This window comes from Ictidomys tridecemlineatus, chromosome 2 (genome assembly GCF_052094955.1).
Source record: "Ictidomys tridecemlineatus isolate mIctTri1 chromosome 2, mIctTri1.hap1, whole genome shotgun sequence".
NCBI lineage: Eukaryota > Metazoa > Chordata > Mammalia > Rodentia > Sciuridae > Ictidomys > Ictidomys tridecemlineatus.
This window is the reverse complement of record NC_135478.1, coordinates 232,381,722-232,390,851: the sequence shown is the minus strand read 5'-3', so window position 1 is coordinate 232,390,851 and position 9,130 is coordinate 232,381,722. Positions and strand designations below refer to the sequence as shown.

At 35.0% G+C, this 9,130-nt stretch overlaps 1 non-coding gene across 1 annotated transcript; it reads right to left on the bottom strand.

Annotated features, from left to right (window-relative positions):
• Positions 1–345: 345 nt before the first annotated feature.
• LOC144375539 (U6 spliceosomal RNA) lies at positions 346–452 on the bottom strand. Its single transcript, XR_013435606.1, has one exon. It is a non-coding gene; the product is annotated as a U6 spliceosomal RNA (small nuclear RNA).
• Positions 453–9,130: the final 8,678 nt, after the last annotated feature.

Sequence of the window (9,130 nt, the reverse complement as noted above, 5' to 3'; positions counted from 1 at the left end):
AAAATTAAACATGAGAAAGCAGATAATTTATCAGATTTTCACACTGTGCTATGGATAACATATTAACATTGAAGGCCATTAGGCAGCACTTTCTCAATTCCTCGTGTTATTTTATGGATAACTAATACTACCAAACTCTATACGGCAGCTAGTTTATCACTTTTTGATGCTCTATTACAGATGTCATGTCATATTAGAGACCAAAAGGCCACTGATTCTTGAAAAAAATTTTTAAAGATGGGGCCTAATGGGAGGTTATTACTGGCTCCTCCCCTCACTTAGCTTCTTTTTTTTTTCCCCAATGGACCAAAATTTAGTTTAATCATTTTTATTTCAAGTGTATTTAAAAATATGGAACGCTTCACGAATTTGCGTGTCATCCTTGCACAGGGGCCATGCTAATCTTCTCTGTATCGTTCCAATTTTAGTATATGTGCTGCCGAAGTGAGCACACTTAGCTTCTTTTTATTATTATTAATTTTTACTTATTAATGGGCCTTTATTTTATTCATCTATTTATATGTGATATATGAGAATCAGACCCAGTGCCTCACACATGCTAGGAAGCTCTCTATCTCTGAGTAACAACTGCAGCCCATGTTTCTTGAAATTTTTTCTGGCATTTAAGGAAGAGCATGACAGTAGTAAAGGACATAGGCAAGCTATTTTTATCAGTTTTGATGCTACAACCTGGATATCCAATTAGTATTAAAGGCCAAAATGTTATCAATTTTATCACTTTTGAGGTTATAATTTGGATACATTTTCAGATTTTAAGTCCAAAAAGCAGCTACATCCTGAGTTTTTGATGCTATAAAATGGATATTCTATCAGTATGGGAGGCCACAGTATGTATATTAGTTTTAAATGAAATTACATGGAAAATTTATTAATGGTAAAAGACACAGAGCAGCTGTAATATCAGTTTCAGTTTTCAAGGATAGATGTCATAGTAGCATTAATGCCACAGGGCAGTTATTAGATTATAATTAAAGTTCTACATGAACATCATATTTTTACTAAAGGCCTACAGGAAGCAGTTTTATTAGTAATAAGTATGATCATACAGTTACCATATGAGCATTAAAGATCACACTGCATATATCATATGATCATGTGATGCAGTATGAATAAACTGACATTAGTAGCTAAAGACCTCAGGGAACATCACATGGATTTTCTTTTTAGTAAAAGAGACTAGAGGCAGCCATATTATCAGTTTTTAAAGCTAAAATATGGATAGTGTACCAGTATTGAGGGTTACAATGCAACTACTTTATCAGTTGGAATGCTATAATGTGGGTTTATGTGAGAACTGAACTCCACAGGCAGCTATTATATCATTTTTAACATTACAATGTGGATGATATCTCAATATAAGGCCACAAGGCAGTAATATTACAAAATTTTGATGCTATAATATGGATATATTATTAGTAAAGCCTAAAGGCAGCTCTTTTATGAGTTTTTCATGTTATGTAAGAATATTTGATCCCTATTGAAGGACACAAGGCAGCTGTCAATTTTTCATGTAATATCATGAATATCGTATCAGTATTCAAGGCCACATAGCAGCTATTTCATCAGTTTCTCATGGTATAATAGGAATATCCTGTCAGTATCAACACAGCTATTTGATCACTTGTGATGCTGTAATATGCACATCTTGAGAGAACTAAAGGCAACAATGCTGCTATTTTATCAGTTTTTGATGCTATATTATGGACATAACATTATACTAAGGACCACAAGGCTTGTACATTACATTATTGTTTTAGTACAAATGTCTACAAGGCAGCTCTCATTTTAAATTTGGGTGCTGTAGCATGGATTTTATATTAACATTAAGTGAAGCTATGATATTAATTTCACATCCTGCATTCTGATATTCATTTTCTTTAAAATGAGGAAAATTTATTATATTATTTTGACTTCCTATAGTATGGATATTACATGAATATTAGGGCCACAAGGTAGCTATTGCTATTAGTTCATGTTCTATAGTTTGGCCACAACAGAGCTATAATTTATATCCAGAGGCCACAGTAATGGATATGATATTAATATTCAAGGCCACATTGAAGCTATTTTGTTAGTTTTCAATGCTAGACTATGGATAGCATATTAGTATTAAAGGCTAATATGTAATACTTATATTAACTTTAGATGCTCAAGTACGGATTTCATGAGTAAACAGTCTACGGGGAAGGTATTATAGTAGTTTAAAATGCTATAGTGTGCATACTATATTAATATTGGATACCACAAAGACCATTATATGACTTTTAAAAGTTATATTACTGATATCCTATTAGCTATAAAGGCCACGCACGAGGAAGTTATTGTATCAATTATAGAGCTGCAGTTCTGTAGTTTACACATCATATTAAGATAAGGAACATGTAACATCTTATCTTCTACATATATCTTTCATGATAAAATGGGGATGTCTGGTAGAAAACACATGGAAGATTCTATGTCAGTTTTTGATGCTATTATATGTTATATCAGTTTTCAAGGTCACAACTCAAGTACATATTAATCAGTGATTCTATCTATGGTATGGATATCTTATCAGAATTAAACAAGACAGGGCACTAGTTTATTAGTATTTCATGCTATACTATGGATAACGTATCACCACTGAAGGTCACAAGGCAGCATTTTGTTAGTTCCTCATGTTATATTATGGATAATTCTCACTACCAAATACTCTGCAGCAGCCACTCCTATATTTTCATGCACTATTATGGATGACATATCATATTAAATGTCACAAGGACCATTTCATAAATTTTTAATGGTATCATAGTAATAGCATAGAATACAACAGGAAAATTTTTTTTTCAGTTTTTGATGCTACAACATAGACAACATATCAGTACTAAAGTCCAAAACATATCAACTAGATCATTTTTGATGCTGTAACATGGGCATCTTTTCAGTTTTAAATTCCAAAATGCAGCTATCTTATCAGCTTTTGATTCTATGAAATGAATATTATATTAGTATTGAGGGCCACAGGGTGTCTTTTATATTTCTTTTAGATGTCATTATATAGACATGGATAATTTATTAATATTACAGGCCACAGGGCAGTGTAATATAAATTTGATCTTCAAATACAGATGTCATAGTAGCATTAATGCTATAGGGCAGTTATTATATGAAAATTATATCAGTTATTATATGAGAAGCTCTATGTGATTATTACTGCTAAATGCCTTAAGAGCGAGAATATATAAGTAATTAATGCTATCATATCATAATCATATAAGCATTAATGGCCACACTATGTATTTATTTTGTTATTTTATGATACTTCACAATAGATATACCATTAATAACTAAAGACCACAAGGACATACCATGGATTTCCTTTTTAGTAGAAAAGACCACAAGGCAATTACATTATCACTATTTAAACCTATAATATGGATAGCATGTCAGTATTGAGGTCTGCAAGGTACTTACTTTATCAATTTGAGTGCTATAAAGTGGATATTGCATAAGTATTGAAGGTCACAGGGCAGGCATGATATCATTTTACATGTTATAATTTTTTTTTCATTTTTTTATTTTATTTTATTTTATTTTTTTTATTGGTTGTTCACAACATTACAAAGCTCTTGACATATCATATTTCATACATTAGATTGAAGTGGGTTATGAACTCCCAATTTTACCCCAAATGCAGATTGCAGAATCACGTCGGTTACACATCCACAATTTTACATAATGCCCAATTAGTAATTGTTGTATTCTGCTACCTTTCCTATCCCCTACTATCCCCCCTCCCCTCCCCTCCCATCTTCTCTCTCTACCCCATCTACTGTAATTCATTACTCTCCTTGTTTATTTTCCCATTCCCCTCACAACCTCTTATATATAATTTTGTATAGCAATCAGGGTCTCCCTTCATTTCCATGCAATTTCCCTTTACTCTTCCTTTCCCTCCCATCTCATGACTCTGTTTAATGTTAGTCTTTTCTTCCTGCTCTTCCTCCTTGCTCTGTTCATAGTTGCTCTCATTATATCAAAGAAGACATTTGGCATTTGTTTTTTAGGGATTGACTAGCTTCACTAAGCATAATCTGCTCTAGTGCCATCCATTTCCCTGCAAATTCTATGATTTTGTCATTTTTTTATTGCTGCATAGTACTCCATTGTGTATAGATGCCACATTTTTTTAATCTATTCATCTATTTTTTTTATTTTAAATTTTTTATTTTTTTATTGGTTGTTCACAACATTACAAAGCTCTTGACATATCATATTTCATACATTAGATTGAAGTGGGTTATGAACTCCCAATTTTACCCCAAATGCAGATTGCAGAATCACATCGGTTACACATCCACAATTTTACATAATGCCCAATTAGTAATTGTTGTATTCTGCTACCTTTCCTATCCCCTACTATCCCCCCTCCCCTCCCCTCCCTTCTTCTCTCTCTACCCCATCTACTGTAATTCATTACTCTCCTTGTTTATTTTCCCATTCCCCTCACAACCTCTTATATGTAATTTTGTATAGCAATGAGGGTCTCCCTTCATTTCCATGCAATTTCCCTTTTCTCTCCCTTTCCCTCCCATCTCATGACTCTGTTAAATGTTAGTCTTTTCTTCCTGCTCTTCCTCCTTGCTCTGTTCATAGTTGCTCTCATTATATCAAAGAAGACATTTGGTATTTGTTTTTTAGGGATTGGCTAGCTTCACTAAGCATAATCTGCTCTAGTGCCATCCATTTCCCTGCAAATTCTATGATTTTGTCATTTTTTATTGCTGCATAGTACTCCATTGTGTATAGATGCCACATTTTTTTAATCTATTCATCTATTGAAGGGCATCTGGGTTGGTTCCACAGTCTAGCTATTGTGAATTGTGCTGCTATGAACATCGATATGGCAGCATCCCTGTAGCATGCTCTTTTAAGGTCTTCAGGGAATAGTCCGAGAAGGGCAATAGCTGGGTCAAATGGTGGTTCCATTCCCAGCTTTCCCAGGAATCTCCAAACTGCTTTCCAAATTGGCCGCACCAATTTGCAGTCCCACCAGCAATGTACAGGTGTACCCTTTTCCCCACATCCTCACCAGCACTTGTTGTTGTTTGACTTCATAATGGCTGCCAATCTTACTGGAGTGAGATGGTATCTTAGGGTGGTTTTGATTTGCATTTCTCTGACTGCTAGCGATGGTGAGCATTTTTTCATGTACTTGTTGATTGATTGTATGTCCTCCTCTGAGAAGTGTCTGTTCAGATCCTTGGCCCATTTGTTGATTGGGTTATTTGTTATCTTATTGTCTAATTTTTTGAGTTCTTTGTATACTCTGGATATTAGGGCTCTATCTGAAGTGTGAGGAGTAAAAATTTGTTCCCAGGATGTAGGCTCCCTATTTACCTCTCTTATTGTTTCTCTTGCTGAGAAAAAACTTTTTAGTTTAAGTAAGTCCCATTTGTTGATTCTTGTTATTAACTCTTGTGCTATGGGTGTCCTATTGAGGAATTTGGAGCCCGACCCCACAATATGTAGATCGGAGCCAACTTTTTCTTCTATCAGATGCAGAGTCTCTGATTTGATATCAAGCTCCTTGATCCATTTAGAGTTAACTTTTGTGCATGGCGAGAGGAAGGGATTCAGTTTCATTTTTTGGCATATGGATTTCCAGTTTTCCCAACACCATTTGTTGAAGATGCTATCCTTCCTCCATTGCATGCTTTTAGCCCCTTTATCAAATATAAGATAGTTGTAACTTTGTGGATTGGTCTCTGTGTCCTCTATTCTATACCATTGGTCCACTCGCCTGTTTTGGTACCAGTACCATGCTGTTTTTGTCACTATTGCTCTGTAATATAGTTTGAAATCTGGTATCGCTATACCGCCTGATTCACACTTCCTACATGTTATAATTTGGATGACATCTTAATATGAAAGATCATAAGGCAGAAATTTTATCAAGTTTGATCCTAAAATATGGGTATCATGTTAGTATTAAGGCCACAAGACAGCTCTTTTATCACATTTTCATGCTATATATAGATAAATTATCTCTATTGAAAGCCACAAGACAGCTAATTGTCAGTTTTTCCTGTGATATTATGGATATTGTGTCAGTATTAAAGGCTACAGGCAGCTATTTTATTTTTTTTCTCGTGATATAATGTGAATATCCTATCAGTATTCAAGGCCCCAATGCAGCTATGTTATCACTTTTTGGTGGTGTACTATACACGTCTTATAAGAACTGGAGCTCTTTCATTGATTTTTGATGGCATACTATGGATATAACATTACTACTTAAGACCACAGGCATGTAAATTTGATTTACACCTACTCTGCAGCTTTTATATTAGATTTGGATGCTATCATAAGTATTATATTATGGAAAGCTATCATATTAATTTTACATGCTGTAATCTAATATCTAATTGTATTAAAACAAGGGGAATTTATTATATTAGTTTAACTTTCTATAGTCTTGATAGTACATCAATATCATGAATATAGGGCAGCTATAGTTTTTAGTTTTCATTCTGCAGTATGAATGTTGTTTTAATGCTAAGACCTCAGGATAGCTATAGTATGACATCCAGAGACCAGAGAGTGAATAGGATTTTAAGATTCAAAGCCACAACTGCAGCTGGAGATTCAAAGGAGAGGCCCACCCCACACCAGAGATCTGGAAGGAGAGCCCTGCCCCAAGCCTGGAGATCCAGAGGGAGAGCCACCCCACACCCATGAAGAGAACCAACCCACACCAGCAGGAGAGTCACCCTGTGCTAGTGTTCCTATTCACCAAAGCGTGGCTCCACGGCCCAACATCAGGGTACATATAGGATCGAGGCTGCCACCGCCACAAAACTGGGATATTGCCGCTTCTAGCAAGGGACAACAATCAGGACCTGATAAGATGCCACTAAGGTCTCTGTGGCCTGGCTAGACCAGAGGTTTCTCTACGAGGGGTGCTCACGGCTATCCTGTTGCTGAGGTGACAGGGAGTCTTGCATGGGGTGGCCTATCTCTTGTTTCTCCTACTAACAGCCAACTTCCTATGATCACCGTCTCACTAGTCACATAACTAATACCTCCATATTCCACATCCTACCTCATAAACATCTCAGCCAACCCTCCAGGGCCCCCTTCTACCTTTAGAAACTGTAAACCATTTCCCAAACCTATTGACTACATGGTAGAGGATAAGGGAACCCATCATTTCTGATTGTAGTGACAAAACTATAAATGTAAAAACAGAAGCTAACTGATATATGCTGCATGTTGGGCACACTCAGTGCTGTAATATCGATCTCTCTCTCTCAATAGTGAGGTATTGGTAACCTATAGGGACACTATAAGACAACAGGGCAGAAGCTGTGATACCTCGGATCTACAAGAGAGGAAGACACAGAGACATCATGAAAAAAACAAGGGAGAAAAGTGCCCCAAACAAACCAAGATACTACAACAATAGAATCCATAGATAGTGCAGTGGGTGAGATGTCAGAGACTTGTTCAGAATATCCATAACTAAGATGATTAGGGAGTTAAAGAACAACCTAAGTGAGCAGATACAGGCAAAAATCAATCATTCCGACAAAGAGACAAGAGAACAAATACATGGCTGGGGCTGAGGCTCAGTGGTAAAGCTCTTGCCTAGCATGTGTGAGGCCCTGGGTTCGATTCTTAGCCCCACATATAAATAAAATAAAGGACCACTGATAACTAAAAAAACATTAAAAAAAGAGAACAAATACAGGTGACAATTGATCACATCAACAAGAGATAAGACAGCAAATTCAAGTTGCAAGAGATTACTTCAAGAAAGAGATAGAGATACTGAGAAAAAACAAACAAACAGAAATCCTTGAAATGAAAGAAACAATAAGCCAATTTAAAAACTCAATAGATAGAATCACCAACAGACTACATCACTTAGAAGACAGGACCTCAGACAACGAAGACAAAGTATACAATCTTGAAAATAAAGTTGACCTCATAGTGAAGATGGTATGAATCATGAACAGAATATCCAAGAATTATGGAATATCATCAAAAGACCAAATTTAAGATTTATTGGGATATAAGAAGGTTTAGAGGTTTAAAGCAAAGGAATGCACAATCTCTTCAATGAAATAATATCAGAAAATTTCCCAAGCATGAAGAATAACTGGAAAATCAAATACAAGAGGCCTATAGGACATCAAATGTACAAAATTACAACAGATCTACACTAAGACATACTATAATGAATATGCCTAGCATACAGAATAAGGATAGGATTTTAAAAGCCGTGAGAGAGAAAAATCAGATTACCTATAAGGGAAGATCAATTCAGATCTCAGCAGATTTTTCAACCCAATTCTCAAAGCCAAGAGATCCTGGAACAACATATACCAAGCTCTAAAAGATAATGAATGCCAACCCAAAATCTTATATCCAGCAAAATTAAGTTTCAAATTTAACAATGAAATAAAAACCTTCTATGATAAACAAAAGCTAAAAGAATTCACAGCAAGAAAGCCTGCACTACAGAACATTCTTGGCAAAATATTCCATGAGGAGGAAATGAAAAGCAACAATGAAAATCTGCAAAGGGAAGAATGAAGGAAACGCCAACCAAATGAGAAACTAAGTCAAGCTAAATCCCAAAAATAAACAAAAATGACCATTAATAAAATTCATGTCTCTTTCAGCCCTTTTGGATAAATATTTACACATAAAAATTTTAACTACAATATTATTTAATTTTTCAGGGTTTTGTTTATTTTGTATTTTTTGTTTTCCAATTCTCTTCACAAAGTTACACAAATATTTTCTTTAAAAGTTTTAGCGTTTTATATGTTATACTCTAATATATAATTAATCTGGTATATGTATTGCCTGTGATATGAGATGAAGTATATTTTACTTTCTTATAATTAAAAAACCATTATTCAAGATACAAGGATGAAAAAGATCAATCTGGGTAAAAATTGTTTAATAAGGTATTTATAAAGGTAACAGCAAGGTTGAGGGAAACCAACAAATTTTGTAAAGCACCTTTTCTTCTGCAGACTTCAAGAGGTAGGAGGTGAAAAAAGAGAGAGCCTTTATGAAAACCTTGTAAGAGAAGGCAACCTAACTAAAGTTATTC